A 22,620-nucleotide genomic window follows, 5' to 3' on the forward strand; every position below is an offset into this window, starting at 1 on the left:
ATCCTGAAAGCTGGTAAATATTGACGTTAAACCGAGCAATAATAGCGGGTCTTGGAAAAGAAAATCTCGTTGCGGCGCGTTACGAGAGAAGCCGCAGGGGAAATTGAGAAGCGAAGATGCGGCAAGATGGAGTAAGGAATTTATTTGTTTAAACCAGGCACAGAGCTTGGAACGTTTATGACGATGATGCATACTTGAAGTTCAAAGAGAGTATATATGTACAGTGACTCGCGAAATCATTTCAAACATTTGCTATAGACACTTTTTATGAACACAATATCGTGCTCACTGTTCAAATTTCACTAGCATTGGAACGAATAAACCGCGGATATTTACGACAATTCACATTTCTACGAATGTAATTGAAGAACTGGAACTTGGATGAGAAATTGTTATACTTATTTTCTGCATACTTATCTACTCGCACGTGTATGTATAAACATTCGTTGAAGTTTCTCAAATAAGAAAACAAAAATATTATAAAGAATATTACTTCGAATATTTTACATATTTTTGCATATTATGTGCATTCTGTATATTTTTGCATCTTTGAATTTTCAATAAACGTATCTATCGTTTCCTTTATTCTATATATAAAATTTGCTTCGTCTGTATTTCCATTATATTGTACTATGATTCATACATCGTTTCGATTAGTTTTCGAATTTTGAAAAAAAAAAAAAAGATAATTTACATGGAGATGAACATGAAATCGTCTAAGGATCCTGCTCATGGGTGTCCCCGAGCGTACAAACGTTTCACGACCGGCTGCCACCGTAAACTGTGAACCGTACAAGCCAGGTACAAGCGCAACTACGATTTTGTGTCTCCTTCTGCTATGGTAAATTATGAAAGAGACCCGAGAGGCGCCAAGAATCACCGCAAACAATGGTCAAGTCGAGCGCACGATCCAAACTTCGACGATTCTCGTCTGAATGCTGCAATACTCATCTCATTCGTCGAATATGATTCATTTACCTTTATTCGTTTTATTTTTTTGTAATACACCCATTCTTTGGAATATTATCGAAGAAATAAAAAAAGTAGTAGTTAAAAAATGAAATAGTCAATGACCTTTATGCTACATCAATCATACAAATAAATAATCATTACACATCTCTATTTCATGAACTATAGCTACATAATCTCTACACGTAATCGCTTTTTACTAAAAATATATATAGGGACATACATACGCAAGCAACACGTCAGTATTATATTTCCAACTTCTTATGAATTTTCACCCATGTAACAGGAATTCATGTGCATAAATTCAATTCTACTGTATTTATTAATATTTTTACTAACTTACAATGTTACTATTTCTCTATAAAGTTTATTAATATTTTATTCTACTGTTTTACAGCCCCATCATAAATAAGATTTCTAGAATTTCCTACGCATCTGTCTAATCGTCCAAAAATTCCATCGTCAACATGAAAAGCCTCCAATCCACTCGTAAAGCGAGGAATACGCGTGGAAACACGGTAATGGGAATTCACGTTTAAATAAATGGATTTAAAAGTGGATGAAAACTCACTTGATCGTGCGCAATTAAAATTGCGCTTAAATACAGAGAATCTCACTGTGCCTACTTATTAATATTTCTACTTACAATATTCTTGTTTTACCATTTAGCAAAAATTTACTGTGCTATCTTACAACTGCAAAACTTTCATAATTTCATAGTCACTGGCCTGATCGTCCCAAGATGCAACCATCAGCATCATAAACCTGTAACCCATTCGCGAAGTAAGGAATACACGTGAAAACAAATGAAAACATTCTGAAACCGAGGTAGGAAGCTGTTGGTCGTGTAGAGGTTAACAAGGGTCGGTTCATCGATCTGGAATCTCGATGTGCCCTCCGCCGTCACGAGTTTCCCGTTCTTTCGCGAGCCTCTCCGCAACAGTCGCCAGTTTTAAGATCCACGACACGAATAACGTCCAACACGTGACCAGCCGTGGGCTTCATCGTTCACCGCGTCTCCTCAGCCACGAAGGGACACGACGAGGCTTGTTTTTACTCGACCTGGTATCAACGTATCGTCGTCTCCAACCTTTCTATACGTATACGTGTGCGTCTGTATCTGGATGCTGGCAGAAAGGCTTCTCTGAGCTTCGACGTCCGCGGAAACTTAAATCGTAAAAGTTTAATGGCGTTACGGGCTGAAGGAACGCGCGTGCATCGAAATCGATACGCCACCCTCCACTACGCTTGATTTCTACTGTGAACCTGTCGCGCCATACTACCTTTTTCCGCTCCCTAATTGGATCCACCTGAGGTAGTCGAACCGAGCTGATTTTCTATTTTTGGACTAATTTAGTTTTAGAAGCGTGGATGTACTCGAATTGATAGATTTAGGGTATTAGGATGGAGGATAGCTTCGCTAAATAAGGATGTTTTTAACGCGTTAATTGTCATGGTGACAATCAGTTATCCACGTTTTTCTGAACCTTTTACAACGATTATAATGAGATACATTTGATGGAATAAAAAATTTTCAACGATGAGAATGATTTAGATAGCATTGTCAGAGAAAAAGGGCGCAAATGCGATATAGTACTTTCACAAGAGTCAAACGTTACGGTATAGTACATTTTGATCTGTCGAGGCTCGCAGAGCAAAATGAATAATTTGCATGTGCATTATGCATACTTATACGGAGATTCTTCATTTTATAGTGAATTTTCGTTATAATATCTTACGGGAACTAAAACTATTATAAAACAGTTCCAAAAATCAAGTCAAAACGCAAGGTACCGAAAAAGTTTCATGCTCTCTGAGATTACTAAATACGAAATGCATTGTGTCGGAATAAACCGACATTTCCTCCGGTATTACACTCGGTCAGCATCGTCAGAGTTAGCTCAAATATGTAATATTTAAGAAGTAAGATAACTAAGCTTTCTCTATTTTCATCAACAATTCACAACTCGCTCCCAAAGGTTCCATGACTTGAAGTAACTGCATAACAATTGTATGGTGTTTGTGCAAGTATTACGCGTTCGTAGATTACTGACTCGTATTTCGCGAAACACTACACTATTCTACTCTTAAAATAGAGCTGTCCTACTTTGGAATTTGCTAGCTTTCGAAATAAATATTCCACTTTAGAATTCAAAGTCTTACGAAATGAATATATTATTCCAGTAAATTTGGTGAAAATTTGATGTGCAAAAATCTCTACGTAGATACATAGTATATACAATATTATAATATATATAGAAAATATACAAAAAATAAAATACTCATTACGATATAAAACACCCCCAAAAACATGAATTTAAATAAACATTCGTCTAACCGTTACCTTTAACACCAATTTTCGCAAATTCACTTTCACGACAGAACATAAAGTCGACAGGCTACCAAAACCAAAAGATATCATATTCAAAATTCAAAAACGACTGCCCGCAACTTCTTTCCTCTCCAGCAAAGATCCAGAAAGTTATTTGATTCGAAAGAAGGAACCCTCCATCGTTTTCATCTCCCTAAAAGGAGAACGGCCACTTGGCGAACAGGCTGGTGAATTTTTTCCTCGAAGTTCGGGTTTAATTTCAGCCCCAAAGCCTTCGTCGGACGAAGTTTCGAGTAGGCGAAAAACGGGTGGAAAGTACAACGAGGCCGGAAGGAAGGAAGAAAGGAAGGAAGGAAGAAAGGAAGGAAGGAAGGAAGGAAGGAAGGAAGGAAGGAAGGAAGGAAGCAAGCAAGCAAGGAAGGAAGTAAAGAAGGAAGGAAGCAAAAGAGGAGAGAGGAAGAAATAAGGGGGGCGGAAAACGGGGGTCGAAGTTTCGTTCAAATGTTCTCTCTTATGGCAGAGCCAGCCGGAAGTTATTTGAGAACCGGCTCGAGACTTCTTCATTATTGCGTCTTTAATGAACCTTAAAATATTCCACGCTGCCCGATCACGATCATCCATTGGCAAGGAAAGACCTGGAAAGCTGGCCCGAAAAGCGGAAATGTTTGGAACGTGGTTGGTGCGAGAGTTCGTTTCAACGACAACAGCTTTTATACAGGTACGGCGTAAGAGTAATATTCGCGCCGGGGGAGGAGCTCTGGGAATTGCGAGACTCGTAAATACCCAATTACTCGTTTCGAGAGGTTACGAGCTTTATGAAGTCTCCCTTGAACTATGTTGCCACGAGGGGAAATATACTGTATTATCCAATTTTCTTTTCAAATTTTTAAGCTTTATAATAATTAAGGATTCGTATAATTTTCATAATCGTTAATTATAGAAACATATCTTTTCTGGTGGTTTCTGAAGGGGATTAATAAGTAATTTTGCTGGAAAATATACGTTTGTCGTTGGTCAGAATCGGTCAGAATGACGAGTCCCTGATTTTTCACAGAAATATTTCCGATTTACGACAGTGTATTCTTGGAAGTTTGAATGAATTTTTTGAAAATATAGAAATATATAAAAGCTTGCCTTTCTCCTTGCAATATGTAATATTTTACACATCTGTATTCTGATTTTTTAAATACAACTTTGAAGCATATTTCAAACGTCGATAGCTTATTAGTATCGATTCCAAAGCTACCACTTTCGACCTCTTTGCATTATCTATATATTCGGAAAATATGTACAAAGAGAAGAAAACATTTCGTAAGAATAGAAGCTTAAACATCGCTACGAATTATTACAAAATAAATTTGCTCAGCTGCGTTGGCTTTTCTACCTCGCGTGATTCAATCATCCCCGCAATCCCATCAACACGTCACGGCTATTCTCTGCATCGCGCACGCAAATCAAACTCAATCGCTTCCAATAATCGATAATTAAACACTCCAATAAATCAACAATTAAATAACACGCAGCAATTAATGACAACTATCGTTACAATTCCTGCGATGTTATCCCAAGGATCGAATTCTATTCCACGATCTACAAATCTCTACCACCTCTCTCTGTACACTCAATCTCTGTCTAAAGCCACCTACATATATATCTCATTCACCCACTTTATTCCTGCGTGCACGCTGTATCAAAGCACCGTGTCCCGTTAACGACACTAATAATCATTAATCCACGCCTACGATAAATGCACGACATTCTCGTTCGAGCCGCACGAGAAGGAAGCAAAACGAGACGGGAAACCAAGTGGAGAACCCGCAGGGAGTTTATCGATAACGAGTATCCTTCGAAAAAGTTGCCATGGTTTTTATACTGTTATGATGCATGTAGTTCCGATAAATATTGTGACAATAGAAATATACACGTGATTCGGGATAATATACACAGGCTCACGAAAGTATTCGAACACCTTTATAAATATACGTATCGTGCGTGTTATACTGTTATATTGTCATGCTAAATTTGCAATTTCATTAGCACTTTTATGAGACTATCATGATTATATTTGTTACTTTGAGTTCTAGGAAGAGAAAGCGGAGACACTTGGGGGTGCCATAAATTAACTCCTCTACCTTCATGGACTAGTGACCTCAATGGTTCGCGACTACGACGCCTAAAATATCTTTGCATTCCTTGTGCAATCATCAGCACGGACGAACGTCATTATTATAGAATTTACGAATTTGGCGCAGTTGGGTGTGAAAGCGAAGATGAATGTAGAAGTAAATATTGGGTTGACAACTAAGTGATTGCGGATTTTGTCAATACCACCTAATGATAAAATCCGCAATCACTTAGTTGCCAATTCAATATATATATTCATAGGTGAATGTCATACAGCGGAGCATATTCCTAGGTGCGATTAAAGCCAACAGTAAGTTCGAGTTTCATTGTTTATATAAGATTGTTTATATACATTGTTTATGTAAGAATAAATTCAAGTAATATGATATTTTTTTGTTGAAAGAAAACATTAGCAAACAACGAAATTATAAGAGTGAAGCAGAGTTTCGTTCGTACATGTACACCATTCTATGGTTTAACTTCAACTGTGTGATGATGATGTCGCTAGAAGTTAATTATTACGTGGTAAAAGAGACGCTATAACAGTATATATTTAAAACGCAATTTACGAAACATCCATAGAAAATGTCGTGTTCTTTGATCATAAAGCTCTTAACAATTGCTATTAAATCTTCAAAGCGGAAATAGTTTCTCTTATTACGCTGATAATTTATCGGGTCGTATATTTCCTGATGCCAGCGAGGTTAAATGTTAGAAAGGAACGTTTCGTAAGTACTTAGCCTAAAGCATTCGCCAGGAATCAGCGAACTAGAAATTGTAAATTCGAAAACCGCGCGGTCCTGTGGCGCAACGGATAACGCGTCTGACTACGGATCAGAAGATTCCAGGTTCGAATCCTGGCAGGATCGACTTCTTTTTTAGTTTTTTTAATGTTTCTTTTGACCAAGAATAGTTGCTTTAAATTTTTTATAACATTCCGACGTTAGTTTTGCGAAATTTCAACGTCTAACTTTGTTGAAAGTAAATTGAACGTTGAAATTGAATTTGTCACGTGCGAAGATCGTATCAATTTTCGATAAATTTAGTGTATCAATTTTGAACAAGTATAATGATTTTAGATATATGTGTCAATTTTCGTGAATTTGAGTGAACGAGGTAAGATTTCTGTTTTAACTAAGAAGAAATCAGGTTAGTGTCTATTTGTAGTTTCTGTGGGCAAGAATACTCGGAACTGCTACCATAAAATTTTCTATTGAATTTTTACGGCAAAAATAGCAACAAATGAATGGTTTTTTTAAGAAAAGTAATGAAATTTCTTTTCTAAATGTATAAAAATTGCCAGATATTGAAAAAAAAAATTGGCCCATGGGGGGATCGAACCCACGACCTTCGCGTTATTAGCACGACGCTCTAACCAACTGAGCTAATGGGCCGTTGAAATTGTGGGTTCAATTCAGTTTTAAATAGCACATAACATCAATATCTATATTTAATACAAAAAGAGGTTATGATGAAGCAATATTTTGACAAATATTTATGAATGTTTGTATTTCCATATGACCCATATCTAAGTTTATATCATTAAAAATAACACGCATCGGTTCTACATAGTATATGTGTCAGCGGCGATGCATTTTCAAGACGATATAATAGCAGGTAGCCCGCCGTTATTTAGCCTTACCATAATTTATGGTGGAATGGAGGACTCAATAAATATTTCGGTAGGTTACACAAGTGAATGTCTGAAAAGTCGATAACCTGTGACTAGAAATCGCCTAGTTATGAGGCATCGATTATGACTGCTCAGTTAGCTAGAGTTTACTATGAAGCGAGTTTTTTTGGCAAGTGGACAGTGAGGAAGGGTACAACACTTACCCTAAAATTTTGAACGTGAAAAAGTTACCTGGAGAAATTTCCAACATACATATATACGTATATAGTAAATAGTATATACGTTGACCAACTTCCTATGGGTTACAATAACGAGCAATTAAAATTCCAATATCTATACTTCGATTAACAGCATTTTGTAATTAAGTTTCGTATATCTTTCAGTTTAACAGTATAACATTGCTACAATATTTGATCGTCTAAAAATAAATGGTCCCTATCAAAGTTGAACGCGAATAGACACTCGAAATGGAGCATCGTCAGAGTAAGATTTGAGATTAGATATCGCTATCTAACTCAATTTCTCGTATAATTTCAATTCAAATTTTCAATTACAGCTTGAACCATATCATCTATTTCGATCTATAATTACAGATAAGGTTATATAATCTCAAAATTGAAAGCGCTGTTTTGCAGAACACAAGAATCGTATACTATTTTTCAAATGGTCGACGTACATTGGTAAAATCGAAAAAGATATCTGACAGAGGCACATAATTAGACGAACTGATCAGTATTTTTTATGCAGACGAAATTTTCAGTGCTTCCTCGTCAGAACAATTTTTATATGTTTTCCGTTCTCTTAATTTTCATTAAGAATCGTCAGGATTGAAAATTCTCAGGTTTGGAACTGGAATACGAAGAATATCTTTAGATATTAAATACAAATAAAAATGTAAATTCCTCCGTTAAAAAATTTGTAAATCTTGTAGATATTGATTAGCTAAATGAATCATAACACAGGATGATCTTATATTTATGATACGAACATTTTTGTTCAGGTAATCGAATAACTTTGTTTTCAGCGAAAGAAACCCGCTAACATTGTTAATGAAAATGCAAACAAGGATTTCTTTCAATTTCTATTCTTGTTTCTCTTCTCTTTCTACAAGAGATTATTTTTAAATTTTCCATTAATAAACGTTTCGATAATCGATCAATACGTTAATTAGCGTTCTGATTATCAAAGTTCAACCGAGTTACTGCTCTACAGTTGAAGTGACGTCGAGCGTGGGAGGGTCATCACAACCTTTGGTATCGATTTTTAAGACAAAGTTCATTCACGCGCGAGTCTTTTTTGGCGAAACAAATGACATGAACGTGACAAGGTCAAGGTAGGTGCAAACTGTAGATCAAAGTTTTACGGCTGATCTCTGACTCGGTGGCTCGCAAGGTTCCGAAGGCGTTCTTGCGGACGTCGAAAAACATACATTCGGCTGAGCGGGTCGCATCGCCGCTATAAATCTTCAGCTTTATGTTACGATCCTGAAAATACGCTGCGAGATGCCTGGCGACACGCCAGCGACCGGACTGAAACAGAACGCACGCGGCTCCGCAGGTCACGCTCGAAACAAACTTTTCTAGAATCATTCAATCATACAGAGACGAGATTTAACCCTTCTTTATAGTGTAGCTTGGACGAGAAAGTCAGACAAGATGTCAAGTATACATAGTACTGTAATATATCGGTGAGTAAAACTCTTTTAATAAAATTTTTTTTGTATTATACGATATGGGTATCATTTATCGACCACATTAACTTTCAATCTTGACGAAATTCGTTAAATAAAATTTTCTTCAGGTTGAAATTTTGTATGGATATCGGTGGGCATCGTAGAAGAACGAACAATTTCAATGAATAAATTATTATAACTTCAATTTAAATTTATAACTTCAATTTAAAAATGATACAGAAAAACCAATATTAAATTTTATTTTTAAGGTCAGATTATCTGTGTTTTAATCTGGTTTCTAAGATTAATATTCTACATTACGAACAAATATTGATAAGTTCGAGAACTTGACGATAATATGCTTCTATTTTTCTATCTCTCATCGAACGCGTATATTACATGCTCCGTTCATTAAACGAATAGACTTGATTTGTAATATTATTCTTGACGATTACTTCTTAAATGTAACTAATATTATTTTTATAATTTAATTAGCATTACTTCGCGATCCATTGTCTACGATGTTCGTCATTAAACATAATTTATCGGCACGTAACGAAAACATTTCATCGTGAAAAATATCGTCGGCAAATTAATGACGACACGTGCACCGATTCGTCGGCGCAACAACAACCGGTGAATAACAATTACTCAGAGTAATTAATTATATTTCGTTGATATGAATGCACGACGGTGCTGATAAATATTAGAACGAAGTTATTAATCTCTTGAGAGGCAGAAGTGCACGTGTGGACTCTGCATAAGCATTATCTAATTGTGTCTCCCGTATATACTCTGTATTTTGCAATTTCATTGCCATAAAGACAAACACAATCGTAAAATAATCGAGCAATCTTTTCTGGTAATTATCTCCTCACGAAGTATTTCAAAAGAAATTATTCCTGATCATTTGTTATTGTATTAATTGCAATTTCTACCATTTTTTAAATTGAAATTATGGCGTGAGATACGTGCTAATCACTGAATCCTTTCTTTACAACACATTTTCACTGGCGGGCAAGAGGAAGTTAGTAATACAAGAAGTATAAAAGATAACTGTTAATAATATGTTAAAACTTTAATACGGAAGTCGCTAAAATTTGTACGTATAGTTTCTTAATTTTAAACATTTTTTTGTCTTTAGACACTTTATGGATATTTGAATACTTGAAAACTCGAAACGTAACTACAGATCTCGAATGTACGAATAAAATAAAATTATTATACCTCCATATTTCACCTTCAATAGCGACGTCTCATTCCTGGCAGAGAAATGTTACAATCTTCAAGCGTACTCCTATGAAATTTAATTCCGCGTAATTTAATTACTCGAAAGAAGATTAGCTTTTGCCCATGTGACAATGTACCGAATTTGCGTTTTAATCCAGAAAAACAGAGAGAAGGAGGAAGGAACTGGACGGAGATACAAATCTTTAATTATCGTCAATGACGATATGCGGATTAAACATCGTATGGGAAAGGCATCCGCGAAATAATTTCTCCTCTTGGCTGTGTTTAAAGTTTATTTGCGTATCCGTGACACGAGCACGTTGCCGGTGCCAACGCGACGTACACTGAAATAAGAGACACCACTTAAGCGACAGATTTATGCGAACAGATATATACGCGTTTCTCACAAAAGAACCAATTTTTTTTACGTTGCTTCTTTGCACGACGCGGTGCTTCTTCGTGAATTACGATCCCAACAGTCTTGTTTTGTTCTATAATTTTACGTCGTGTACAGCAGTTTAGTTGACTGCGATGTATGCAATGGAATTTCACTTGCTGCAACGAAATTTTAATTAGCGTTTGATTAAATAAACCGTTTATCAGTCGAATCATGTAACAGGAACATAACATTGCAGTTTAATAAGTTACGAAATAACTAAAGGATAAATATATTTGTTTTAGATAAAACCGGTGTCTCATTTTAGTGCGTTATGTCTTTTTTATAAAACCATTGGAGGAAACATGTTTTTCTTATTCGCGATAAATGAAAATCTATTCTTCTCATGAGCTACAAAGGAAGAAATTTTGAAAGAGTTAATATGAAAATTATAATCCAAAAACGTGGTTTCTCACGAGCTATCTAATTAGTACGTGATAATACATACATATATTTTGAATATATCGCAAAACTATTTATAAAAAAAATTCAATATTAAAATATTCGATATATATTCTGTATTAATAATAAAATATGTAAGATCTGTCTAGTACTAATGATAAAATATTCAGTGTTTACTCAATATTAATAACGAAATATCCGGCAGCTAGTATCCAATAGCTAGCCAATAATAACAATAAAACATTCAAATTGGAAAGAGAACGAAATAATTCGTACGTCCATGAAAATAAAAGTTTGATGCATTGGCTATTTTCATTCAATCACTCAGAACACGTGTACATGGATTCTACAGCAATAGCAAAAACTTCAATCGCGATTCCTTCGACGTTCCACGCGAAACAGTCTGAAATATTCGACATCGATCGATCATATTTCTCGCTTCGATTCGAAGCGACGCTGAGCTCGATGAAAAAGACGAACATTAACCAATCTGAGAAGGCAAAAAAGAAAATCCAATTACATGGCCGTATCGTTTTCAATCTTCATCGAGCTCGAGCGACAGCTTGTCCCTGCTACATACGCGTTCGTAAAGAATCATAAAGAACGTTACGAATGAGAAAAAATAAAAATCAAACGATACGTTTCCTTCTCCCTTCCTGTCCCTTATATTTTTTTCCTACAAGCTCAAAGTACAATTATGTTCGTTCGAATATTCGTTTCGCTTCTCTGTATGATTCGTTCTGTCGATGAGTGTGAGAAAGATGTGGAGAATATAAAAAGCGATCTGCGTTTGACAGCAGCACTGCAAAGAAAAAAGGAAAGATCAGAGAAGGAATAATTAATCAGTTTGATAAGATACAGGTAGATGCATATTTTAGATTTATACAACATTTTATATTATTCCATTAAATTAAACGTATTTTATTTAATCGATTTCTTTAAAGGTTGCTTTAAAAGTAATTGGCGTCTCGCGAAAAGAATGATCACATGTGACGTATAATTGTAACAAATTATAAATCGATGAAAAGGAATCTTTTGTTCTTATAAAAAGTATAAAGCAAGGACTTGCCATTTTCCAAAATTTTTTCATAGTAAAAAGATACATGTACTTTTAAATTAATCACTCTACTTTTAAAAATCTTCCACTAAAAAGAACGTAAAACAACGATAGATATTTTCATATGCAGAAAATCATAGTAAACAGATATTCAGTAACCTATGGTTACGTGATTACATTACGATTATTATAAATTTTAGATAAAACATTTTTCCCTAAAAACAAGATATATAAATCAAAGAGATACAGAATCGTCACATTATAACCAATCCCGGCATAAAGATACGTAAACCACAAACATCGTATTATATGATTAATCAACTGCAAAAGGGGTATACGATAACTCAAGAAGCTCCCTAAGTACCATTCCAATTTCTTTTATCACCTCTTCCCACCTTCTCATCGCTAAAAACCCACAAGACGATACTCCATAAAAATCCCAACACATTTCACCGTAACGACTGTTTCGATGACAAGGGAAAAGAGAAGAAGAGGTAAGAAAAGAACAAAAAACGAAAGCAAGGGAGCGAATGAAGAAAAAGAATCAGAGAAGAGTAACACGAAAGCTTCGAGCGCACCTGTAGAACGTATCCATGGCGTTGTAACGAGGAGAAAGAACGGGACGTTTGGCTGGTATCAAAGGGGATCGCGGCATTCGCGGCAGAGTCGAGTGTGTCCATTTGTTTTCGGACTTCCCTAATGACCGTTAAGGGCCAATAAATATTTCGCTGCGCGGCGAAACGCCGCGTTCGTCCCCGAGAGGCTCTGTCTCGCGGAGGCGCGATAAAACATTTTCTAGTTTATATGCTAATATCAGGCGAAGCCACTAAGTGCCTTTCGCGACGAGCCTGCTTCCACGAGATCGTTCCTTTCTCCACTCCTTCGATTCCCTCTTCTCCTTCGAGTTCTATCGAGTTCCTTCGTGACGAAGAATTTTTCGTGGTCCAAGAAGGAAGAAGCGAATCAGAGAGAAAGAAAGAGAGAGAGAGAGAATTGAAGTTCTTTAGGGAATCAACAGAGAACGTAATGGCGAGGAGTTCTTCGTAATGAATATCTCTTCTTTGATAAAATTAAGAAAGCTCGTTGGTAAGTGCGTTTAATTTAATGTGGTGGTTTTATTGGTGGATGATTTTTATGGAAGATGCTTTATACGCTATTAAGAGACTTAATGTTGGAATATAGATGTAGGAAATGTGTTAGAGGCTAAGTTGAGGAAGTTGCTGGTTAATTAAGGATGGTAGGAAGATGGCTGTCTTTTACGCGTTGGAAGTCGTCAAATTATGAGTGAACCTGCGATGTGATCTTTGGCCTTTTGACTTTTCACTGGTGTTTCAATACGTACTTATCTTCCTCATCTGTTATGTATTATATATTACATATTATACAAGCGAAACCATCACGATTTTTAGAGATTCTAATTTAAACTATGTATAGCATTGAAATTTTGTTACTTCAATTACACTCTAATTTCAAATCATTCTAAACCATCAAAAATCCATCCAATTGTCCTCTAAAAGAAAAGAAACCTTTATGCCACTAGCAAACTGAATTTTCTAGCATTTTGTACCGACTCTGCCCAACCGGTAACTTTGTAAATTCTCTGGAAACGTCGGCTGCCAGTATAAAACTGCGCAGGATAAACAGGGAACGCGGCAGGTCAAGCACTTGGTATATCGTAAAATTAGTATAACTAAAGAGGAAAGCGCGACCGTGCCTTCAGAATCGTTTAGAAACTACTTCGTTTTCATGGGCTGATAGCAGCCAGCCCTGAATCCAAAGTTCCTTACTGCAGTCGACATCGTTCCGTGGACGAGAATGGCTCCTACCTTTACGGGATTACGTGTTTGCGATAATGGAACAGTTGAAACTCCTTCAGACCGTTTTGGAACAATATCGGAACACGCGTCCAAACAACCGGAGAACGACATCCTTATGCAACTACCAGACTTGGTTGCCCGATGCAACTCGATAAGCAAATTCGTTATATTACAATCTCGTTAACGTCGAAGACCTTCCTCCCTTCGTTTCGCGCCGTATATGTACTCTTCGCGAATGCGAAATCCGGTTAGATGCTGTACGGAGCGCAGGATCAGGGTTAAGTGGATTTTCGATAAAGACGTTCTATTTAATAGAAACGGAAAATGAGAGGAAAAAAGGAAACAACGAAGGGAGTGGAATGAAGGAGCTTTTTCTCTTGGGTAGAAAAATTTATGGAGATGGAAGATAAAAAATATTTCTTTACTTTTATGAGAATGGGAAGATTGATACATATAAGTGTAAGACGTTTTAGATTTTTTGATATAATGATTAAAGAAGCATCGAGGAAAATGGATTTTGTCTCCTTTATATGTATAACAGAACTGAATTTTTACTTGTACGAACATTGGGAGGAGAAAGAAATTGAACGAGAATTAGTACATTAACTAAATTGAAAGGAAATAAATACAGAAATTTCTAACGTAATAAATTGAAATTTTCGTAGATGCCAATGCTATAGATATTTATAGAAATGCGCAACATTTTGGAATAGAGTGATCGTATGTAAATGAATGGAAAGATCAACGGAGAAACCAATGTGTTATTTTATATTTATGTTTATCTTATATATCTATTATAAATTTTTGATAAACCATTGATGATCCACTTTCTTCTGATCAATATTCAAAGAATATGGTAGCATTATCTGAGAGACAAAGAAAATTAATAGAGTTCAAGTATTCTGTGAACTCTGTACATTTTTACTTGTCGATTAGATTGATATTCTGACGATATTCGTGACAAATGGTTGAAATTAAATTTATCAGGGAATCGTTAGTTACCGAACTTAAATTGACCTGGCTTCGTCTTGGATGAAGTTTGATGGAATAAATAATCCCATAACTTCAGTAAAGCTACTATGAAACTTGTATTATTTTGCACTTGTACGATGGTTTTATATTTTTTTACTAAAACTTTCTAGGGACCAAATCTTATAAAAATCCTCGATATCGTAGTCTAATCTAGTACATCCATTTTCTATATCCAAACTGTGGCAAGACAGACTAACAATGACAAATAGAGTCCATCGTCAAGTTCTCGAAACTCGTGTACTCTTTCTTCAAGATCCAACCATCGATCTCTACAAGGACATCAATCTCAATCTATCTCGATCCTTCCTAAAACTCAAACACATTGGCTACCAAACCTGAGCTAAATCATATATAGAGCGTGTCCTAAAAATGGTGCCACAAATAAATCGAGGCAGATTTTGTGACTCAAAATAATTTATCAAAAATCAAAAATAAGAACTTAACTTACAATTTCAACAGAGTCACTGATAGCTTACAAGAGTGGTTGATGCGACAGTAAATGATCAATTAAAGCAAGAAGAAAAATTGCGTTAAAAACTCTATTTCCTCGGAAGCCAATTGATTCTACACTTTTGACACTACGTACTTTCTTATTTTTGTGTGTAGGATACCATGTCGCTAATTTATAGTTTAGGTTCACGTATATCGCAGCATATTTTCAAACAGAATTTTCTCCAACGCAATTATGTTTGTTACATACTCTTCATTTCGTTCTCGTTTACTCGTTGGAAGAAATGTTGCTTAATACCCGATTAAACGTCTATATTTCATTTATCTAATCACGAACTCTTATGCCTCGAATGAAAAATTACCGATATTAGGTGGTACCGATAATCGGTAGATTAATAACACAAACTATTTGCCCCCTGACAAGTTAACATAAACCAAGTCCTAGCAGAATTTTTGAGACACGTTGTACATACAAAGTCAAAGAAAATAGTAAGAGATCGAAACTTTTAATTGCAAATCACCGATACGCGAACTTCTTCGAGCAAACATCATAGCCTTCATCCCTTCTCGCATTCAAATTCGCAGAGGGATGCGCTCTCGACGTGGTGGGCCGGGGCGGAGCAACTTTCTAGACATTTTCTGCGCGCGAGTTGCGGCCAAGTTGGCGTCCGTGGCCCGTCGAACTTCGATTAAATCGGGGAATCGAGTCGAAATCGAGGCGAGACGGATCGAGGAGACGGCCGTAATTGGCCCTCCTTGCTCTCTTGTGCCGTCGATCCTCTCTTCTCTCGATTTACGTGGCCCCGACCAGTCGTTAATCTTTTCCCAGATATACTTGATCATTGCACGCCTCACTACGTCTTCGTTTACGTCCGAGGGGGATCGAGTGCCGACAATTTCCCGTTTCCACTCTGCCATTTCTACGTTCCGCGCGCCCTTAAGGAGCAAAGAATGCCCGACAGGGTCGGCGAGAACAGGAAAGAGAGGCCTTTCAGTCGATCGGTGTTTCTTGTTCTTCAATGGACTCTTCTTTTCTCCAAAGAACCGTACAGAGAGAGAGGGAGAAAAAAAGATGAGGATAGGAGGATTAGCAATCTATCTCGAGCGTATAGTTGCAGAGTTGGAAATCTGGATTTCAAACGACGCACTTAGGGGTCTTACGGCCCCTTAACGACCGGTTGCTTTCAATTTAGAATTCTTTTAATGCACCGACGCGATGCTTAACTGTCGGTATAGCGATACGCTCGATCCTGCGCGTTACCTCTTTTACCGGAATATCGGTTGATTACGATGTTGCGTTTGATATGGGAATTGGACGCGTAACCTGGATGCCGTAATGTAATATACGATCGTGTAATTTGATTAGACTCTGTGATAGCACGTAATACTATGTGATTGCATGTTATACGTTTAGTTCGGAGATATCAGTTCTTCGAAAGATGTAAACAACCGTCTTTGAATAGAACGATGTAATTTCATTGATGAAGTTATCGGTAGACGGCGGATATTTACGTAAATATGTGTTTCCACGAATGTAATTTAAGAAATAGTTAGAGAATAATTTTTCTGAAAATCGTTTTGTGAAATTGTAAATTTCAAAATCATTTGTAAATTTTCTGAATCTATTTGAATTTTGAAGAAATTATATTAATAGAAATTCTCGTACAACTCTTACATATCTTTCACGAGATATAAATATCACATCATTTCAGTAAGAAATTCGGGTTAAGCTGATAATTAATTAAAAGAGAGAGAGAAGACAACGTTAAATAAATTCCTTCCAATGAATCCTGAAAGCTTCTATGAATAATTTCAATTCAGAAGATTATGAATTCTATATAAAACTAAAATTTTGTCACACGTGTATCAACTAGGCTACGAATCTCTATGTAAAATCATATTTTTATGAACATGAATTAGAGAAATAGGAGTCAAATAGAGATTTATTTTCCATAAACCCATAGACATATCGGACTATTAAAGTTTCTAAATATTATTATTCAAACTACCAAATAAATACCAAAAATTATTTTCCAATCTTTAATCTTCTCATAAATCTCTAATTACCCTAGTAATTATTAAGCACTATTAAAATTACGAAAAACAATTATCTATTAAAACTACTTAACAATCGCTAAAATTGTCTTTTAATCTCGAAGTTTCTCATTAGTACCTAAACACTCTTGTATTATTAAAATTACTAAATATAATCATTAGAGCTATTAAACTACCATTAAAATTAGTTTCCAATTATATTTCTAAGCATCCAATTACCAAAGGAAACCACAACGTGAGATGAATGGTTAATAAACCACTCATCGTTAAAACCTGTATCGTCTACGATACTGCAACCAATCGTAATCCACGATACTTTATCAATTATCTAATAGCCGAGACTCGACTCAGGACGAGACTCATTAAATATCCCAATTATCCGACTGCGATATTTCTTCGAATGGCTGGAATTTGTACACGAGCCGCGTATTATGCAAGCAAGGCGCAAGCGCTGCACATTCGGGTTACTTTAATTAGCGAACGCTTCTCTTTAGATAACATCAAGGGGTGGAAAAGGGGTGGTGGATTTTCTCTCTTTAGAACGAGCCTACCATTAGACGGGATAATGCGATTAAGGTATGCACTCTCACGACCACTACGATCTCTTTCGATCGTTCGATAGGTCGACACTTTTCCGTGGAAACTGGAAAATGGGAATGGAACTGGCAAAATATAAAGTAAGGAAGAGCCTAATTTTCCCAGTTCTGAAGTAAAAATGGATATGAAATTTTTTCGCTTGTATATCTCTTTGTTTCTTTATCACAACTCAAGTAACAAATTCGTTGCTGCGTCCGGATGTTTGTAAAATTCTTGAGAAAAATTTATGGTCGGTGATTAGTGAGATCTTCATTATTGGAATATTAGTATTAAAAGAAGGATTGATTATCGAAGGATTGATTATTAGAAGATTCGAAGATGGTCTCTTGTAGGAAACAGATTTTTACTTTTTTATTCGTAAATAATTTTCTTTTAAATAGAGCCAAATTAGCCAACTATTTGAATTTAGTATATATTAGATGACTTTATTATTTGGTTCAATGTCCTTTCACACGATTTAACACACTCTTTTAGTAACTGATCAATTTCATTCCCAAATTTATAAGAATAGAATTCTAGAATTTAACAATTCTACAAAGTAGTGGAGTTGTTCTAATTCCTTCTGAAATAATTATTTATTCATAATCATCTAACAATGTCCAAAGTGCAAAATTCATATCGCCAATAATTTACTAGATGTTTCTGTAACAAATTGTATCTAATAAATAATAGTTTTGGAGTTATTTAACAATTTGAAGACAAGTATTTATCGTGCTTTCTACATTTGTAAATTTTTGAGATTTCAGATAAAATTTTGGAAAAATAAGTCACGAGAAAAATGGTTTGTATAATTAATTTAAAAACATAGTTTTGTGACTTATTTCTACTACTAAGTGAATCAACGTAATCGACTCAATACCAACGTTGACTGATTTAAGAATAGCAATCGCGAATTTATGAAATTTTTATAAATGTCAGCTCAACTATAGTAACTATGCCATTCTGCCTATAAGCATTGCTCTCGTGGAAAGCACAAGACCTTCGATTTTCCGATTTCACAAAAATTTTGTAGACGCTAATAGATTTCATCACTCAAAAACTCTTTAACACTAAGTTGGGTTGTTCGAAATTTCCATATCAGAGATCTGAGAATATTCCTTGTTATTTTCATTTCCTGTTTCATTTTGTATTCATTTTGTGTTTCAGTTTTGCTCGTTGCCTTTCTATTTTTCTATTTTTCTTCATTAAGAGTCCGAATTTTTAATTTTTAAAACTGGAACGACGTTTAATATTTTACACGGTTAATACAATATTCTGCAACATTTCATGCGAGTTTACGTAACATCATTTCAACCAAAGCATTTTTCCTGATTAAAGACAATTCCTAGATATATTTAGCCAGAGTATACGAAATGGATCTTACAGCTTTCCTAAACAGGAATCCAAATAATACAGGTCATAAAGTGATCTAACTTATCATGAAATTTTATTACTCTACACATCGGTGCTAACGATAATACTAGTGGCAATAAAATAATTCCATCACTGCATTAAAATTAATCTAACCGATATGTCTCTGTGTTTTACTTAACATGATATTATAAAATATAAGTAAGACAGATCGTTCAAAATTCATAACTTCGCTATATCAAAGATCTATCAAAATTCTGTATTAAAGATCTTTGTTAAAGATTCATTGCAATCTAGTTTAATCTGTGCAACATTTCAGTATAAAATTAATAAATATGCACTTAGACTTGCCCTTAAAAAAAATCTTCAGTATTATCATCAGTCCTATAGGTTTTAATATTAAAAGATTGCCAAGGATCGGGAAGTTTTTCATTCTTGAAGTTCTAAGTCTAAATTTATTTAAATTAAAACATCGTAAAAGTCAGGAAATGTAACACATATCTTCCCCTATAACCTTGAATTTTTATTTCACATTTTTTCTCGAATTCTCTGACCCTAGTGCAAAAAGTGTCATATCTCAGTACATTCAACCGTAATATCAGTGTGAATATCATTACATTCAAACACCTGTCACTTATTCTAGAGTGATATTCTTGGCCTATACCTTAAATTTATTTCATCTTAAAAGGGTATTATGCAATTATCAAAATACCAAAACTCACATTTGATGAATAAATATAGTTCAGAATTTCACACAACGATATAACGTTAGAAGAGATATAATATTGCTTGTTCTCTCGTTTGCATGCACGAGCAAAGATTCGGGCCAATGGACCACCGGAAATTATTCAGTTCGACCATGCATGGGAATTGCTTCTGGCCGAGAGCATCCGTACGCAAAACGCATACTGCTGCTACTTCCTTCCACGAACTGTTCCGCGGTTTTCTCGGGTTTACGTGTGTGTAGCTTCGTATGAAACAGATGTGGACGAAGGAACCACGTTTTGCTTTCGCCTGCAATTAATTAATTACAACAATGGCCAGCGTGTAACAAAGGCATTGACAACGCATCGATAAATCGAAATAATTAGATCGACAAAATCAAATAAGAAGAGAATTTGATAGTATAAAATTGATCGACGACATATTGAATTTTATGATTGTTTCTCTGTAAAACCGGAAAAATGTGAACAAAATTGTATCTTTCTCCAATGATTTTCACATGAAACGGATGATTACGAAACACGAAGATTTAGTTCTCTTTAAAGAGAGAAAACAACTTTCTAAATTGATTGCATAAACAGGGTAATAAATTCTAAACAGGTAGATACAACGACTAACTCAATTTCCTATATACCATAAATTACTATGATAAAAATAAAGAATACACGCGACAGAGAATATGGCGTATAATTGGCTACTCGTATAATTAGGATTGTCGCTGTAAAATGTTAGCAAAGTAAGAATAAGTAGCAATGGTTCCACGAAGACGTTGTCCAAGAAAATTGCCGGAGCGTGGACAATATAGTCGAAGGAACGCTCGAATCATGTCTCAAGGAAAACCGGATTGTTACCAATTAAACGATTCCAGTCGATGCCCGTTACCTCTATAATTTAGATTTAACTCTGTAATTATGCTGGTAAATTGCGCCTTTAATTATCCTTCTCGACTTAGCAAAGCTGCTTTCCACCCGCTTCCTGCTCGCCAGCATCAAAGGAGCGTGCAGATCTTGCCTCGCCTTTACCTCCTTCTTTCAGTGAAATTATTTTCTTCGACTCTCGACGAACTTGTTCCGCGATATCATCTCGAAAATGTTAGAGGCAACGTTGTACGTCGCTGTGCACGAGTAAGTGGATAATACGAGACTCGTCGAACAAGCCGATGCTCCACAAAGATTCGCGAATCAACAAACTGTTTGTAATTTAATTAAATTTAATTTTTACAACGTAATTGCGTTGAGCTGAATGTTTCCATTATGCAACTAGTTTGTCGTAGTAATAAGTCGATGAAATTTTTGCACTCGAACGAAGGAAGGATACCGAATATCTTTCGAAGAGAAATAATCAGAACTCTGCAAATTGCAGAAAAGAAATTTTAAATCCGGTTACATCACCGGCAAACCTTGAGCAAAAGTTCGTCATTTATGAAGATGATCGCGAAACGAAGAAGAAGACTTTGATATTTTATAAATAGTAATACGTCTCTTTATTTTATCGTTGTTCAGGTATTTTATATTGCTAGCAATGCATTACTCTCAGCGCACACCTGACATATGACACATTTTTAATATAGAAATATTTATAGTATTCATGATATCGTTTTGCATATGCAGGATGTATGGAGAAAAAGTAATATCTACAGTTTCATTGCGTGAAAATAAAAATCTTTGACAAGCATTTATTTAAATGAATGTACAACGTTAATTCGTCAAACTGAAATTTCTAAGAAACGACGTTAAATATGTACCAATCTGAAGTGAAACATTCCATGAAATTGACGATGTCTATTAAGAAACTTCATTCTGAAAGGATTGATAGAAATAATGGATTATCAGAAATTGTAAACTGATTTGCAGACAAACATTTCTCAATCTTGCACAAGATCCACTCCGTTCAAACCAACTTGAAGCGTCGTTAGTCGAGTTTCTAGCACTTAAGAATGAATTCATCTTGCAAATAATGTCACTGATTGGACCGGTTAATTCACCGATCCCTGCAGTTTCATTCACAAACGACCTAGGTACTTACGCAGAGTCACAATTAAGACGTTGCCTCGCATAGCGAAGCAATTTGTTCTGTAATCGGTATTGTCGCGTGGCGCTTTCACTGCGCGGAACAGAGAATCCAGAGTTGTTCGCGGATTATACAGACGTAATTAACTTCATTTAATGACCTCGACCGCGCGCCACGCTATTCGAGTCGATTCGCGCCGCACAAAGCGACGGTTCGTCGGTCGCAATGCAACCACAATGTCCCTGCCTAGTTTCTCAGATTAAAGCAGCCTTCAAACGCTATACAGGACGATTCATAACGTATCTCGATACTCCGTATTTTCACCTTATCCGAAATTTACAGTATTTTTTTTTTTTTTTATTAATCTTAGTCCGTGCCTTTCGGCTTTGAACGACTTCCAGATTACATCTTTTATGAAATTTACAGTATTTTCTTACAGTAAATTTACGGTAGAAATTTTCTTCTTCTGGAACATTTACAAACTCGCGAGAAGAAGATACTCGCTGACACTTACCGGCTAAAGTTCTGCCTGACTCATATCAGTTGGTATCGTTACCGAACAAAGATTTTAAACATTCATTTTAATCACCCATACATCGAAAACTAAACTACGTAGCAGATCTGTTCGTATGACGTTTCAATTTTAAAGCGGCAACGTAGAATTACTCTGCGATCTGTTGATACGCATCCGTGAATCACTTTGTATAACTGTGGTAATAGAGCGGCATCTT

The 22,620-nt window shown here is 35.7% G+C and overlaps 1 protein-coding gene and 2 non-coding genes across 3 annotated transcripts in view; 1 reads left to right on the plus strand and 2 right to left on the minus strand.

Annotated features, from left to right (window-relative positions):
* The window catches only part of LOC126867884 (mannosyl-oligosaccharide 1,2-alpha-mannosidase IA), a 691,228-nt gene that overhangs the window by 460,595 nt on the left and 208,013 nt on the right, over nt 1–22,620 (minus strand). The window lies entirely within an intron of this gene.
* Trnar-acg (transfer RNA arginine (anticodon ACG)) lies at nt 6,222–6,294 on the plus strand. Its single transcript has one exon. It is a non-coding gene; the product is annotated as a tRNA-Arg (tRNA).
* Trnai-aau (transfer RNA isoleucine (anticodon AAU)) lies at nt 6,746–6,819 on the minus strand. Its single transcript has one exon. It is a non-coding gene; the product is annotated as a tRNA-Ile (tRNA).

This window comes from Bombus huntii, chromosome 7 (assembly GCF_024542735.1).
Source record: "Bombus huntii isolate Logan2020A chromosome 7, iyBomHunt1.1, whole genome shotgun sequence".
In the NCBI taxonomy this organism is placed as follows: Eukaryota; Metazoa; Arthropoda; class Insecta; order Hymenoptera; family Apidae; genus Bombus; species Bombus huntii.